The sequence below is a fragment of the Budorcas taxicolor genome, chromosome 1 (assembly GCF_023091745.1).
Source record: "Budorcas taxicolor isolate Tak-1 chromosome 1, Takin1.1, whole genome shotgun sequence".
Taxonomy (NCBI): domain Eukaryota; kingdom Metazoa; phylum Chordata; class Mammalia; order Artiodactyla; family Bovidae; genus Budorcas; species Budorcas taxicolor.
This window is the reverse complement of record NC_068910.1, coordinates 129,614,886-129,632,984: the sequence shown is the minus strand read 5'-3', so window position 1 is coordinate 129,632,984 and position 18,099 is coordinate 129,614,886.

Sequence of the window (18,099 nt, the reverse complement as noted above, 5' to 3'; positions counted from 1 at the left end):
CAAAAGTCTGCCTTGTTTAATCTTCATGACACTGAGGTAGGACTAGGTTTGGTGAAGTTTGTTGGTGTGGGTTTGTCATAACCTTTTCCTTCTCTGTGTCTGAAATCAAGAAATTGACATAGATTTGAGAAAGGGATATTTAGCTTTATCAAATCAGAATTTAATTTCTACTCTCCTTAACGAGTATAACAAACCAAACTCAGATTCCCCTGCATGGGTCCTGTACCCTTAGATAACATTTCCTGACACTGACTTAACAACACAGATCTGAAGGAGGTAAAATGCTGCCCAATTAGGAAAAGCTGTAAAAAGATTTCTGGGCAGCTGTTCTTAACCCTGGTTGCACTTTAAAACCACCATGAAAGTGAAAGTGAAAGTCCCTCGGTAGTGTCCAACTCTTTGTGACCCATGGACTATACAGTACCACCATGGGAGCTTTCAAAATACACAGAAGTATGGGGTCTTATCACCAGACTAATTGAAACCTGATCTCTAGAGGTGGAGTCTGGGCATCAATAGTTATAGAAGCTCTTCTCCATGACTCAGTTACACGGCAAGGGTGCTTACTCTTTTGTGAAAGTCCCTTTGTGGTAATGAGATCAGTGAACTAGGATTTTTACAGATGAAGAAATGGGAGAGAGTGATGAAGTGACTTGCCCAGATTCTCTTAAGATATCTTAATTGTGACAAAGCTGCAGCTAGAATCCATTTATCTATTGGAAAAAAAATGTTTTAATTGAATGCCTACTTAGACCAAGCAATGATTACTAATCCAATGTTCTTTGCTTCTCCCTGTCCGTTACCTCTTTTCTGAACTGAAAGCATTTTGTGGTTGTAAGATGATATATTCAAGTGGATTGGCCAGATTGAAGCCAGCCTCAACTAACAATATCTGCTGAATGGTGGAATACAGAAGCAGCAAAACAGATCATTGTGACCAGAAACCTTCATAAAAGGATGACTTGATCAGATGTTTCAAGGTAAAAGTCACAAAGCAAGAGATAGGCTTTCCATAGGTAAGGAAAACCTCGCTGAATCATGCACTGCTGCTTTTGACCACAAGTAAACAAATGGCTGGGGCTTTCCAGGTGGTGCTAGTGGTAAAGAATTCGCCTGTGAAGTCAAGAGATATGAGAGACTCGGGTTCAATCCCTGCGTCGGCAAGATTCCCTGGAAAAGGGAATGGCAATCCACTGTAGTATTCTTGCCTGGGAAATCCCATGGACAGAGGAGCCTGGCGGGCTACAGTCCACGGGGTCCCAAAGGGTCCGACATGACTGAAGCAACTTAGCATGCACACAAATAAGTGGCTAATATCCTTAGCAGCAGGGATGAAGTTGACAATACCAAGAAACTTTTTTTAAGTAAGATTTTTAAAATGTAGCTATCCGCCTACATAAAAACACTATAGATCATCCATAAATATAAACTCTCTTGCTAGGAAACAGTAAGAAATGTTCAACTCAACTACACGCTTTATTTATAAACACTATGCATAATTTCTACCCTTAGTTTCTTTTAGATCTAGCTATGATATTACATGATTATTTTATTACTTAAATCTGAAAAATAATGCAATCTTAAAATATCTAGTTATTTGGAAGATTTAGGGAAGAGTAAACTTGCTCATGAGGCCATGGAAATGCAAAGAAAACTATTCCCATGTAAGAATTAAAGATTTTAAAATTAAAAAAAAAAAAAATTAAAAAATGTTACTGTGGGTATTTTCTGTAAATAAAGACTGGATTTAATGTTGCTTTGGGATTTTTTTTTTAAGCTGAACTAAATAAAGATTTGTGAAATAAGTTTAACTTCTTGGAAATTAAACTTATGTTACAGCTAGAAAGCTAGTTTTTGAAATTTGTCGTCACTTGTAATTTTAAACTGTAAGCTCAACAGTGATCTCTGAGGTTCTTCCTAACTTTGAGTCTACAATTACCTGTGTTCAAAACTTCTATTTTTGTAGCTCTCAAATATTTGTAAGTTCTTGCATCCCTTACCACACCCTTTTTAGTCACCTCTATTTAGGTCTTTAATCTTTCCTCTTAAACCAGGGTGCATGCAGCCAGCGGCAGTGTTAGTGGAGTAATGAGGACTTTGCCCCTGACTCTGCAATTAAAATTCACCCTTTATATCACTTCTAAGGGTTTGTTGTAGTGGATGACGAGTCAATAGGCAGCTTTGAAACAATCATTTTTATTTCTGCTGAGGGCAGCATCTCATAAAAGAAAGGCATGTGTGTAAATGACCAGTGGATAAAAATGAATCAGATGGTTGCTAGATCCCTATGACTTAAGCTCTGACATGACTGTAGTTACATTTTTAACTGTGGCCTGCTATATGAATTTCTCTGTGGTTCTAAGTGATCGCAGAATCAAAGATTTGACAGTTTGAGAAGTCTTCATCAGACCACTTTACGCAGAAGACAGCTCAACCATCAGGGTAAGAACCTACCCTATTTTTAAATACCTTAGAGAAAATTTTACCTATATAGCAATTCTAAAGTTAAACAATTGTCACTGGAGGAAGTATTTCCTAAGGTTCTTGTGATCTGTGCTAGCCAGATTGATAGGAAAGCATCTGTCAGACTGGGGGAGAGGAGGGAAGAGTGGCTTTATTCCTTTGCTAGGCAAAAGGGAAACACTGTAGGCTAGTGCCTCAAGAACTGTGCTCCCCTCCCTGGTAAACAGGGAAAGGTTAGTCAGGGGTGTGTGATGAGGATCAAGGCAGTGATAGTCTTGCATTCTTCTTTGTTCTGCATTTTCAAAAAAGTGGGGTTACTGACGAGATTAGGGTGCCTGCAGGGTCTCAGGTGGTCATCTCCTAATTTTGAGCTTCTCAGTCCTTTAATCTTGCCTCAAGTGGTTTTGTGCCTGCGCCTTCCTTGATTAGCAATTGTTGGAATCTGCTCTTTGAACTCAGGGAAGATCAGGGAGGCTGGAGTCCTGCTTTCTTACAGTGCTGGAGGCTAGAAGTCCAAGATCAGGCTGCCAGCAGGGCTAGTTTCTGATGAGGGTCCTCTCTTTAGCTTGTAGGCAGCTGCTTCTCACTATGTCCTCACATAGCCTTTCCTCTGCTAGTGCTGGAGGATATACTGCAGAGATGCAGGTCAGCCGTGGCTCACCGTGAGGAAAGGAGCACTGGCAGCAGCAGTCTCTGAAGGTACCCCCTTTGGCAACTGTTAAACAATCAACAGAAAGGCACAATGACACTAGTAAGACCAGAGTGTGTTGTATGTGTGTGTGTATGAGTGTGTGTCTGTGAACATGCCTGTGTGCACTATTTTGTCCTAGAGCCTTTGCCTGGCTCCCAAATGCTGCTGTTCCCTTCCTCTCGGTACCTTCTCTCTATCCTTTCTCCCAGTCCAAAACTCGCACCACTATAAAAGGAGTCACACTTCCAACAGTTGCTGCCTTTAAGTATTTGTGCAACATCTATTAGAGAAAATTGCAAGAACAGCAAGATCACAGTTCTGTGCAGATGAGACATAAATCCAATAAAAGAACTGTACATAAAGCTATAATGAGTTGGGAAAAGAGAATTCTTGACAGTGACCCTTGCATGAAACTCCTTGACTTGCGTTCCTGACTAGGAAACAGACTGCCTAGTATAGATACAGGAGTTGATGTATACGGAAGGAAAAAAGGACACTTGCCTGAGAGTTTCATGGATCTCCCTGTGTTGAAGGTTGGTGACTGGAACCAAAGTGAGATTGTATATTCATATACATATAAATCATCATATGTGTCTATGTACATGTTAATTGTTATAAACTATCCCAAAGAGAAGATCTACTCTTTTTGTTTCTTTGTTTTTTGTACTCTCAGGTAAATATAATCTGTTTAAGATACCATTAAGGAGAGGAACTTGATTTGGGTCAAATCAGTATTTACATTCAGAGAAGTCCAAATCCTTAAGCAACCCCACATACACACACACAGACCTCATGCAGATATACACACGCACACCCAAAGACTGAAGTTTGGTCATTGAGCAAAGACTGCAGAATGTGCATGTCGTTTTCACTTTACCACACGGACCAGAGAGGAATAAATGAGCTGCTGAGTGACGCTACACACAGCACTGGGCTTACTGTGTGGTACTATTGATTTTTTTTCTCCCTTGAGAAATGCACTGCCAAAGCCATCTTAGAGCAAAGGCTGAGTACTTGATCTAACATAAAGCAGATACCCTTTTTCTCAAATCAAGATTTGGAGGGATCTGCCTGTCATTGATGAGCCTATTCCCCATAAGAGTGCTTTTCCTACAGATGCCCTTTAGTCTCAGGTGTCCAGCACCTAGGGCTCCCCAGGTGGCTCAGTGGTAAAGAATCTGCCTCCCAAGCAGGAGATGCGGGTTTGATCCCTGGATTGGGAATATCCCCTGGAGAAGGAAATGGCAACCCACTCCATCCTTGGAGAATTCCATGGACAGAGGAGCCTGGCAGGCTACAGTCCATGGGGTTACAAAGAGTTTGGCATGACTTAGTGACTAAACAGCAGCAACAGTCAGCATCTAATCTCTTTCCTTTATGCTTGAACACCAAGTCAGGATTAGGCAATCATTCATACTGGCAGATCCAGGAAAACAAGGCCCCATGGGTATATGCTGTCATAAAATTGGGCACTTAGGAAAGTGGGAAGGTCATGAAGATGCAAATGGTGATTTAAGGAAATCCCTTGGCACTAAGAACCAATCTCCAAAAGATAGCTATATCACTGAAGATTTTTAGTACTTGTATCTTGCTTTCCTTCCTCCTCATTCTCTCCTTCTCCTCCCCTCTTTTCTTCTCGCTTCTCCTTCTCCATCTTGATTATAATAGTGATGTGTAGGTCACAGGATTAGATATGGAGGACACAAGAGGCAGTCATGCCTTCCAAGGGCTTAGTAAGTAATTAAGATTTAGAACACTGAGAAGATAGCAATTTGAGTAGAACTGCCTTCTCTCTAACTAGCAACTCGGATATTTCTGTTGAGTGGCAGCTAAGACTATGAGTGTATGAATGAAAGTGAGGCTTTGAATGATTCTCAGAGGGAAGATAGGGTGCCAGGATCCCCTTATCAAAGACTATAAATAAGAGAGACCACCATTGGGAATGCCCAGGGGTAGAATAAACTCATAGAGCTAGGGAAAACTTGGCTCTGAGAGATCTTGTTGATCTTAAGGATGAAGATTGATTTTTCTGGTCTGAAGAAGGCAAGGAAGAATTGAATAGTGAGCTGTACCTTACCTGCCTCTGAGGCTGAGAGAATCTATGAAGAACAGGAAACAGTGTATCTCCCTCTCTGCTTCAGTCCAGTCTTGTGGACAGCTTCTCTCCACACAGGAAGTTCAAAGAGAGACCACTTTGCCTTCCACAATATCTAAGGCTGCAGCCTCTGAGGAAACTCAATACCAGCCCTGAGCACCGCTGAGTAAAAAATCGACATAACAATAGCAGCAGAAAGGATCAGTCAGAACAGACAAAGCATATATCAGAAAGATAGAAATGCTGGAAAAAAGAAAGTCCTCTGGAGCTGAAGGAGAGGGAGAGAGGGAGGAAGAGAAAAAAAAAAATAGGACGGAGGGAGGGAGAGAAGGAGGGTAAAAGAAAGAGGGAAGAAAACACGATTTTCCAATTTAATTTTGTGCATGAATGAAAGGAAAGAATGGTCACTGTTGAGACTAAATTAGTGGGCTAAAAGAGAAGGTATGGAGAAAGTATCTCAAAGCACAGAGCAAAGAAAAAGTGTAATTGAAGTCATGAGAGAATAGACGAGAAGGATAGCTCTGTTCTTGAGAATAGCTCTGCTCTTGAGCTCCAAGAGGCTTAGCATATAATACTGGGACATCAGGATGAAGAAAAAGCCACACATGAAGGAAAGGCAATAATCAAATATAGAAAAGGAGAATATTTCCTTGGAACAAGAAATAGCCTGTCTATAGATTGAATGGTCTTTCTAAGCTCCAGACTGAAATAATGAAAACACACACACACACACAAATATCTTGATAAGATTCCTGAAATCGAAGAAATGTTTACCAGCTTTCATATAGAAAAAATAGGCTCCTTATTATAATGAAAATAGAATCAGACATTGTATCTTATTACCAGCAGCTAGAATTTAGAGAATTAGCATCTACAGACGTCTGACAAAAGAGGACTGCGACTCGAGATCCGTGACCACCCAAGACAACATTCAGTTGTCAGGGTGAACGAATGATCCTTAGAGATATGTAAGAAGTCAGAAACTAACTGCTACATTTCCCACTAACAAAAATACTTCAGAAAAGGCTCCAGCCAAAAAACAGATTAGCCATAACAGAGAGCATGAGGTGATAAAAAAGGAAGGAGACGGTAGTGAGCAACAAAACTTAGGATAATGGATCACTATAGACAAAGAGTGAAAAAGTTGGCTTAAAACAACATTCCAAAAACTAAGATCATGGCATCCAGTCCCATCACTTCATGGCATAGATGGGGAAACAATGGAAACAGCAAGAGATATATTTTGGGGGGCTCCAAAATCACTGCAGATTGTGACTGCGGCCATGAAATTAAAAGACGCTTGCTCCTTGAAAGAAAAGCTATGACAAACCTAGACTGTGTTAAAAAGCCGAGACATTACTTTCCTGACAAAGGTCTGTCTGGTGAAAGCTGTGGTTTTTCCAGTAGTCATGTATGTAAGGACGTGAGAGTTTGGTTATAAAGAAAGCTGAGTGCTAAAGAATTGATGCTTTTGAACTGTAGTGTTGGAGGAGACTCTTGAGAGTCCCTTGGGCTGCAAAGAGATCCAACCAGTCCATCCTAAAGGAAATCAGTCCTGAAGGATTGATGCTGAAGCTGAAACTCCAATACTTTGGCCACCTGATGCAAAGAAATGACTCATTGGAAAAGACCCTGATGCCGGGAAAGATTGAAGACAGAAGGAGAAGGGGACGACAGAGGATGAGATGGTTGGATGGCATCACCAACTCGATGGACATGAGTTCGAGCAAGCTCCAGGAGTTGGTGATGAAAAAGGAGGCCTGGCATGCTGCAGTCCATGGGGTCCTAAAGTCTGACATGACTGAGCAATTGAACTGAACGGAACGGATAGATATGTATATATAAACTAGAGATTGTCATAGACTGAGAATGTATAAACGTATATACCAAACAATATAACAGCAAAATGTTGTTATATAAGATATAAATATAACAGAGTTAAGTACTTTATTTAACTTAGCCATGATTTATGAAATCATAAAAAGTTATATACAAGAGGAATTTCAAAAAACAATTATAGCAGAAACTTTAATACTTTATTTCAGAATTAGGCAAATCTAGTATGGACGGAGGGGCCTGGTAGGCTGCAGTCCATGGGGTCGCTAAGAGTCGGATACGACTGAGAGACTTCACTTTCACTTTTCACTTTCCTGCATTGGAGAAGGAAATGGCAACCCACTCCAGTGTTCTTGCCTGGAGAATCCCAGGGACAGGGGAGCCTGGTGGGCTGCCTTCTATGGGGTCGCACATAGTCGGACACGACTGAAGTGACTTAGCAGCAGCAGTATATAACAAATAAGGGATAACATAGGAGTTGAACAGTACAATCAATAAATTTAATGTAATACCTATGTAAAGAATCTAATATCCTTTGAAGAACAGCAACAAAACATTTTTGAGTACCCATAGAGTATTTACAAAAATCACTCATTTGACTGCAGAGAAAACTTTAACAGATTCTAAAACCACATTCTCTGATATTAATAAAGTTGAAAACAAATAATGTAAGGATGAGCAAAAATCATACAAAGAGGAAATCAAAACAAAATTGGAAAGTATCTATAAAGTAGTGAAAAAGAGAACACTTTATCCCAAAACCCAAATGTCACAGTAGAAACTGTACTTAGAAGAAAATCTATATCTTAAATGTTTTAATTATTAAAGAAAAAATATAAAAACTATGGGTAGAGTTTCTATCTTAAGAAACTGGAGGCAGAGAAGAGTGACAAAGTAAACCAAAAGAAATGAGGAAGAGGGAATTAAGATTAAAGCTAAACTAATAGAAAATAAGTAGATAGTACAAATAAATATAAATGCCTTTCTCTGCAAAAGGTGAGGAAGATCCACTCTGATTAAGAAAAAGAAGCTGAGCAAAGTAGATAAAATTAAGAATTCTGTAGAAAGAAAAAAGAATTCTGTAGAAAATTACAGAGGAGGAGAAATTTAAAGCATAAGAAATCTATGGCAACAAACTGAAATCCCAGATAAAATGGGAAATTCTCTGATAAAAATAAAAATTACCAAAATGGATCCTTAGCTAAGATAAATATAAATAGACCACCTCACACAGAAAATCTTGAAATGTACTTAAAAACTTTGCATTGGAAAGACCCCAGGATTACATGGAATTCATAGTTGAGCCTTAGTTGACCTTTAGTTAATTCTTATGTTATTTTAAATGGTCAAAACCTAAAGCAAAACATAGGACTCTTCAATTCATTTTAAGATTTAATATCAAAGCTTGATATAGTTGACATATTTCATCTAAGATGCCAATGAATGCAAAATTCATATTATTTTATGTACCATAACAAAAACACTTAGGACTTAGAATTTTTATTTTGAATTTACTCAAATTTAGGCTTATTTTAAAAGGTTATCTTCTATCACTCTTGTGCATCATAAAAAAGAAGGTCTGCATATTCATAGTCAAGCTCTGCTGAATCACTTTTCAATCCAAAGCTGATGATGTCTGTGTTTTCTGTAAAATACTGTCCTGTAAAATACTGTACCACCAAAGCATTGGTAATACCGCCTTTCTCCAGAGAAGGGTCCATTGCTGTCTCTGGGTTTTTTCCCCCCCAAAATGCTGATATTGGCAAATTTTGATGCCACATTTTTCTTACTCTTGCTGCAGGTGTCAGTGGAAGGTTTCAGACAAGTTCACACATGCAACAGCCATAACAGCTGTGTCACAACTTAGGCCTGGCCTATGGCAACTGTCAGTGGCACCTTGATTTCAGAGATTCTAAAGCATGAAACAATATGCATCATAAATTTGAAGAAAAATAGTGCAAAACCATAAACTCACATATGGAATACAGTGTAAACATTCTAGAACATCAGCAATGAGAATCCTGCAATGCATCAAAGGAATAATGACCAAACACCAGACCTTCAAATCTGAGGAGCAGTGGTAATAAACAAGAAGATAAATTGAGTGAAGAGAGTCAAGTCGACTAGAATAGTGCTGGTATCACTTTTAGAAAAACAGTACTTGACCAAGGGCCCAAGAGATCTGAGTTATAACCCTAGTCCAGTCACTGACTTAGTTATAATCCTAGTCCAGTAACTTGGACCAGGATGTGTCACTCCCTGGTTCCAGTGTCCTAAGGTGAAAGAAGGGTCTACCCGAAGCCCTTTCCAGCACTGATATTCTGGGAGCTTATGAGTCTAGGGCAGTGTCTCATCCATGATGAATCCAGCCCCGGTTTTATACCAGACTTTGTGTAAGTCAAACCCTTGGTTACTCAGGTAGAAAACTGGTCATGCTGCCCAATAAATCCTCCTGCTCTTTAATTTCATACAATAGTGAGTGTAACCACAACTCCTGTGAAAATGAAAAATCACAAGATTCCCCTCCCCACCTTATTCCAGACAAATACTTATGTCCTGGCTCATTTCTGAAACCCCTTCCATGAAAGCCCCAGGAGGCCTCCTGTGCAGGAGCCTTCAGTGAGAGCCCAAGACAAGGCACTGGACTTGTTTATATTGCCAGCTCAGAGCTTTCTCACATTCTCTCTCTTCTTGCAGCTCCTTATTCTCCTCTTGATATTTCTTTTATTTAAAATGAATTTACATTCATTTATTTCATTTTTATTGCAGAAAATAGACATAAAACATCATTTTAACCATTTTAAGTGTGCAGTTCAGTAGCATTAAGTACATTCACATTGTACAACCTATTTAATTTTCACGTTAAAAAAAATAAGTAACAAATTCAAATAGCACCTGAAGGTATCAAATGAAAAATTAGTCTCTTTGTCATTTGTGCCAAAGGAAATCACTCATATTTCTTGTGGATCCTTCCAGAATTATTTTAAATTTATATATCAGTATATATAGTATGTGGGGCTTCCCTGGTGGCTCAGTGGTAAAGGATCTGCCTGCCAGTGCAGGAAACATGGGTTCAATCCCTGTGCTGGAAGATCCCCTGGAAAAGGAAATGGCAACCCACTTAGTATTCTTGCCTGGGAAATCCCGTGGACAGAGGAGTCTGGCAGGCTACATTCCTTGGTGTCACCAGTGAGTTGAACACGACTTAGCCACTAAAAAACAACAATATACAAATGTACTGTATATTTAAAAAACATTTATACAAGCAGATTTTTTAATTTTAAAGATTTATGCCCATTGTGCTGCCTTTGTTTTTTTACCTAAAAAAAATATCTTGGAACTGTTTCTGTGCCGACACATATAATTCTACTTCAATTTTTCGGTGTTGTTTTTAAACATGTATTTATAAGATAATTGATTTAACAAGTATCCTGTTGATAGTATCATATTGTTTCTAACTAACTTTTTGTTGCTATTATTTTTTTATTTTTGTAACTTCTATTTTTGCTATTACAAATAATGCTGCCATAACCATCCGTGTATATATAATATGTCATATGTTAGTTACCACATCTTCAGTCTGAGTTCCTAACTGTGGAATTCCAGGATCAAAGGGCATATGCATGTAACTCGTTTATTTTAAAGACTCTTCTTTGTAGGGTTTAAACGTGAAATAGTTTTGTTTCTCAAACCATCATTTTCAGCTGTGTTATTTTGAACACCCTTCGGGCTTTTAAGGGCGTCTTGAGCAGATTCCATAACTTTCCAGTCCATTTAGAACTTCAAAGCTGATTCAAAGCTCTCCTTTTCCCTTGAGATACTTGGAAGGACTCCTTCATGATAGAACAGAGAAGGAATGGGGGTGGGAAAAAAGCAAACTCTTCTTGACTTTAAACATCTCTTGTTGGCTATACTGTTTCTCTGGCTGACCAGGTGGATGGTTGATGCTATTTGTGTGGCAGGCATCAAGATCTTTAGTTCTGTGGAGGTGTCTCACGAGGCCTCCTCTGTTGCACGATCCCCAATATGGGCAACATGGCTGTAGTCAGCCTCTTCCTGAGCACCCACCGCGGGACCATGGGGGTCCACTTCACAGCTGTTGCTCCCTGAATGGGTAACCTTCTTAGATGAAGTACTGGCAAGGTAATTCAAGCCCAGAAACCTTCTGTAGGGTCCTCTCAACCCATAGAACAACAAAGCATCCTTGCCACCCTTGGAGTTACATTCAGTTGGGTTCAGGGAAGAGGGCGCATCCTTCCTTCCCTCTCACAAATAAGAATGAAAACTCACGGTGATTGTGGTTGTCTTTTCTCACAAGACCACCAGTGACCATTCCTCCCACTCTTTCTGAGTCTTCTTAAATTGACTCAGCATGTTGTTGAGGTATGTTGACAGTAGAAGTTCCAGTTTTGCTTCCTTCCAGAAGCCCTGGGAAAGTATTTGACTCCCATCTCAAGGTGACTGGTGGCTATCTTGAAAATGTATACATCTCTAGTTTTTCTTACCTAGTGTCCAATAGTATGAACTTTGGGTTTAAAATGCAATTTAGGAAGAGGAAAAAGTCCCTCTCAATTTCTTGTTACATGCATTTAGTTATTTACAAACTAGTCTCCAAAAAGGTTATATTGATATACATTACCATCAACAGCAAATGGGAATGCCTGTTTGCCAAACCTTCCCTAACATTCCCTTTAACATTTCTTCTTTTTAAAAAAAAGTTGAATTATTTGTTTATTTTTGGCTGTGCTGGATCTTCGTTGCTGCACTTGGGCTTTCTCTAGTTGGGGTGTGCGGGCTTCTCATTGTGATGGCTTTTCTTGTTGCAGAGCGCAGGCTCTAGGGTACAGGCTCAGTAGTTGCGGCCCACGGGCTTAGTTGCCTCATGGCATGTGGAATCTTCCTGGACTAGGGATCAAACCCATGTCCCCTGCATTGGCAGGAGGATTCGTAACCACTGGACCACCGGGGAAGACTCCCTTCAACATTTCTGAAGATCAAAGCTCCTGGTTGAACCAAGCTTCTCAGTTTACTTTGTCTTCTATAGGAGCAGGAAAAAAAAGAAATCAGACTGGGAATACAGAGCCCCAGTCTCCCTGCTATCATATGAGTATTTGTTGTATAGATGTTGGGCTATTTTATGTGTATATACTTGACTTCTAATAATTAGCTACAGGGTATGTCTAGAGAACTAAAATGGACTGGAATGGGTGAATTTAACTCAGATGACCATTATATTTACTACTGTGGGCAGGAATCCCTTAGAAATGGAGTAGCCATCATGGTCAACAAAAGAGTCCAAAATGCAGTACTTGGATGCAGTCTCAAAAACGACAGAATGATCTCTGTTCGTTTCCAAGGCAAACCATTCAATATCACAGTTATCCAAGTCTATGCCCCAACCAATAACGCTGAAGAAGCTGAAGTTGAACGGTTCTATGAAGACCTACAAGACCTTTTAGAACTAACACCCAAAAAAGATGTCCTTTTTATTATACGGGACTGGAATGCAAAAGTAGGAAGTCAAGAAACACCTGGGGTAACAGGCAAATTTGGCCTTGGAATATGGATTGAAGCAGGGCAAAGGCTAATAGAGTTTTGCCAAGAGAACACAGTGGTCATAGCAAACCCTCTTCCAACAACACAAGAGAAGACTCTATACATGGACATCACCAGATGGTCAACACCAAAATCAGATTGATTATATTCTTTGCAGCCAAAGATGGAGAAGCTCTATACAATCAGCAAAAACAAGACCAGGAGCTGACTGTGGCTCAGATCATGAACTCCTTATTGCCAAATTCAGACTTAAATTGAAGAAAGTAGGGAAAACCGCTAGACCATTCAGGTATGACCTAAATCAAATCCCTTATGATTTCACAGTGGAAATGAGAAATAGATTTAAGGGACTAGATCTGATAGATAGAGTGCCTGATGAACAATGGACTGAGGTTCATGACATAGTACAGGAGATAGGGATCAAGACCATCCCCATGGAAAAGAAATGCAAAAAAGCAAAATGGCTGTCTGGGGAGGCCTTACAAATAGCTGTGAAAAGAAGATAAGTGAAAAGCAAAGGAGAAAAGGAAAGATATAAGCATCTGAATGTAGAGTTCCAAAGAATAGCAAGGAGAGATAAGAAAGCCTTCCTCAGCGATCAGTGCAAAGAAATAGAGGAAAACAACAGAATGGGAAAGACTAGAGATCACATCAAGAAAATTAGAGATACCAAGGGAACATTTCATGTAAAGATGGGCTCGATAAAGGACAGAAATGGTATGGACCTAACAGAAGCAGAAGATATTCAGAAGAAGTGGCAAGAATACATAGAAGAACTGTACAAAAAAGATCTTCATGACCAAGATAATCACGATGGTGTGATCACTCACCTAGAGCCAGACATCCTGGAATGTGAAGTCAAGTGGGCCTTAGAAAGCATCACTATGAACAAAGCTAGTGGAGGTGATGGAATTCCAGTTGAGCCATTTCAAACCCTAAAAGATGATGCTGTGAAAGTGCTACACTCAATATGCCAGCAAATTTATAAAACTCAGCAGTAGCCACAGGCCTGGAAAATGTCAGTTTCATTCCAATCCCAAAGAAAGGCAATGCCAAAGAATGCTCAAACTACCGCACAATTGCACTCATCTCACATGCTAGTAAAGTAATGCTCAAAATTCTCCGAGTCAGGCTTTAGCAATACATGAACCATGAGCTTCCAGATGTTCAAGCTGGTTTTAGAAAAGGTAGAGGAACCAGAGATCAAATTGCCAACATCCGCTGGATCATGGAAAAAGCAAGAGCGTTCCGGAGAAACATCTATTTCTGCTTTATTGACTATGCCAAAGCCTTTGACTGTGTGGATCACAATAAACTGTGTAAAATTCTGAGAGAGATGGGAATACCAGACCACCTGACCTGCCTCTTGAGAAACCTATATGCAGGTCAGGAAGCAACAGTTAGAACTGGACATGGAATAACAGACTAGTTCCAAATAGGACAAGGAGTACGTCAAGGCTGTATATTGTCACCCTGCTTATGTAACTTATATGCAGAGTATATCCTGAGAAACACTGGGCTGGAAGAAGCACAAGCTGGAATCAAGATTGCTGAGAGAAATATCAATAACCTCAGATATACAGATGACACCACCTTTATGGCAGAAAGTGAAGAGGAACTAAAAAGCCTCTTGATGAAAGTGAAAGAGGAGAGTGAAAAAGTTGGCTTAAAACTCAACACTCAGAAAACGAAGATCATGGCGTCTGGTCCCATCGCTTCATGGGAAATAGATTTGGAAACAGTGTCAGACTTTATTTTTGGGGGCTCCAAAATCACTGCAGATGGTGATTGCAGCGATGAAGTTAAAAGACACTTACTCCTTGGAAGGAAAGTTATGACCAACCTAGATAGCATATTCAAAAGCAGAGACATTACTTTGCCAACAAAGATCTATCTAGTCAAGGCTATGGTTTTTCCTGTGGTCATGTATGGGTGTGAGAGTTGGACTGTGAAGAAAGCTGAGCACCGAAGAATTGATGCTTTTGAACTGTGGTGTTGGAAAAGACTCTTGAGAGTCCTGTGGACTGCAAGGAGATCCAACCAGTCCGTTCTAAAGGAGATCAGTCCTGGGTGTTCTTTGGAAGGACTGATGCTAAAGCTGAAACTCCAATACTTTGGCTGCCTCAGGAGAAGAGTTGACTCACTGGAAAAGACTCTGATGCTGGGAGGGATTGGGGGCAGGAGGAAAAGGGGACGACAGAGGATGAGATGGCTTGATGGACATGAGTCTGAGTGAACTCCGGGAGTTGGTGATGGACAGGGAGGCCTGGTGTGCTGCAATTCATGGGGTCACAAAGAGTCGGACACAACTGAGCGACTGAACTGAACTGAACTGAACTGAACTGATGTCTTGCCTCTGTCAGCTCTGAGAACAGGTCCTATCAGAGGGCAATGGACCTGTTAAGAAAGCTGGAGAGTAGAGGAGAAGCTAGCACCCTGTGAGGATAATGTTGAGGTACTTAGGAAGGTGTATAATAAGATATTTAACTGGCTTTTGTCTGCAGGTCCTGGGTGATTACCTCCAATTTCTTGAAATTTTCAGTGATAAGTGTCTTTATTATTTGTGGTTGCCCCCTCAGATCATTTCTGATAGTTTATGCTAATGAGGTAGCTCAGGATGTGGGCTTCACATACCTGAAAGACTAACCATATGATTAGAGGATCGGATTTTAAATGATATCAGCTCAACTTTCAGGTAGGAGAAGTGTCTGGAGATTGAGCTCAGCCACATGGGTGATATTTAGGTCAATCATACCTACATAAGGAAACACCAGTAAAAACTCTGGGAACCAAGGTTCAGGTGAGTTTTATTTTGTTTTACATATTGTTGCACACTGATATGCTGACCAGAAAGGCAATGCATCCTTGAAGATGATGGAAGTTTTGCTTTTGAAAACCTCCCAACTTTGCCCTGGGGCTTCCCTTGTAGCTCAATCGAACCCTGGTTCGATTCTTGGGTTGGGAAGATCCGCTGGAGAAGGAAATGGCAACCCACTCCAGTATTCTTGCCTGGAGAATCCCATGGACAGAGGAGCCTGGTAGGCTACAAAGAGGCTGGTAGGCTACTTTGAGACCTGGTAGGTCTCAAAGAGTCAGACACCGCTTAGCAACTGAACCACCATTACCACCACCAACTTTGCCCTACATATCTCTTCCTTTCATTAATTTTTACTTATATCCTCTTACTATAATAAAATTATAACTGTAAGTATGTCACTTTCTTGAATTCTGTGAGTCATTCCAGAATGTTATCAACCCTGAGAGGACAGTGGAAAATCCTAAATTTGCAGCCAGTGAGTAAGAAGGTGGGCTGGAGACCCCTGAACTTGCAGCTGGTGTTTGAATTAAGGACAGTCTTATAGAGGACCGTGCCCTTAACCAGTGAAGTTTGGCCTAACTCTCAGAAGTTGGTGTCAGAACTTCTTACACTGAGGGAGAATCTCTAGGCAAAAGTTAGAACTGTGAGGTCTAACCACAGTCACCCTTATGGGAACCTACTTCCATGACAAAAAGAGTTAAGATTAATTTCTATCTATGTTCCTTACTGAAAAGTCAAACAACCCTGTGGCCTAGTGAAGAGATTGTCCACCTGGAATGTCTTCATGTATTTCTGCTCAAAAGACTTGGTCCAGTGGGCTACTTCTACAGGTCAAGGGAAAAGAATAGTAGGTTCATCAGGGACCATAAGTTATTCAACTATGTGTCCCTCTCTGAGAACATATAATCGTGCTTCCCTATGACAGATACTAAAATAATAACAGTGGTAGTAGTAATCACAATAATAATTTAGTGAAACAGGAATGTCCACTTCTGGTAGTCAGAAGGCTTGAGAATCATCCATCTAATGGGTTAAGAAGGAATAGACTAGGGTCTTCCCTGGCGGTCCAGTGGTTAAGACTGGGCTTCTAATGCAGGAAGCCTGGGTTGGATCCCTAGTCAGGGAACTAACTGTGCAGTGCTGTGTGGCCAATAGATACAAAACAAACACTTTTTTTTTTTTTTTTAAACGGGAATAAACCAGGTCAAAACAATGAAGACTGAAAGGAGTTGAGATAAAATTTTCTTAAATCATGAAGGATCATAAGGATAAGAATGCTTATTCTCCATTACATTTCAAAGTATTTGAATCTTGAAGCAGAAAAATTGAATACATGCAGTATATATAGTGGGACATGGAATGAGAGAATCCATTACTTAGTGAAACAGCGAAAGCTAAAAATAACCAAAAGGTTTAGAGGAAATTCAAGAGGGACAAGCCAAAATAGATTATTTCTTAAGAAAAAATAAATTTAGGCTTTTATAACTTTCTGAGGTCTTGGAACAGAGTCAAGCATTCACACAACATGTGCTTAGAACTCACTCCAAAAGTAGAGCCCTCAGCTGAGTGGATAATGATGACTCAGTCTCATCTCCCAAAAGGAGGGGACCCATTACATCAGATCCTGGCTCAGCCCACTTAGGATTCTCAGGCTCATTCAGTTGTCTGGTCATGCTGGAATTCTTTGTCCTGCCCACAGATATCAGTTTATATACCACAAAAGAAATCATTTCAGTCTTCTCTATCAAGTCCCTGACAGACTTCCATTTCTACTGGCACTCTTGCATACTCTGGTGCGGACGGATGCTGGACAAGTTTTGTCTTTATTTATTCAAGAATTCAGCTCCAGGCCAAAATCCTACGTGTGATATTTTAGAACTGATCATTGAAAATTACAGGGCTTAGCCTGGCAGGCCTCATGGACAGAAGTTGCCCTCCCCACACCAGACTATACACTGCCAATCCATTGCAAGTTTCTGGAGGGAGTTGCAGTCATGGACCCAGTCTTCCTTCTCCCTAATCCAACCAGCCATGCTCATACACATAGCTACATTCCTAACCTAGATGTCTCCACTCAGTCCTCCTCTTTGGGGGCCTTAACTGAACTTTGGGTACTTTTCTCTGCTTTGACTCAGTACCTTTTTACTTTTAGCCCTTCTCTCTCTCTCTCTCTCCCTCCCCTGGCCCATAGTCCACGAACAGGCAGGAACTTTTGTTCAGGGCTTCTTGACAGGGAGATGATTGATCCCATATGTTTTTCTCTGGTGGTTAAGGTGGTAAGCAATCTGCCTGCAATGAAAGAGACCTGGGTTTGATCCCTGGGTGAGGATAATTCCCTGGAGAACGGAATGGCAACCCACTCAAGTATTCTTGCCTAGAGAATTCCATGGACAGAGGAGCCTGGTGGGCTACGGTCCATGGGGGCGCAAAGAGTCAGATACAACTGAGCAGCTAACGTAACACATATACTGCATTCACCTGAAAAGTTTTCAAAATATGTACATTAAGAACCTAAATGCCCAGCAATAAGGACTTAGCAAATAAATTCTGGTGCATTTATAAGACAGAATATTGTACAGATGTTAAAAGTGGTGATGGAGATAACTGAAACAATGCTTATCATAGATGATTCAAAGCAGC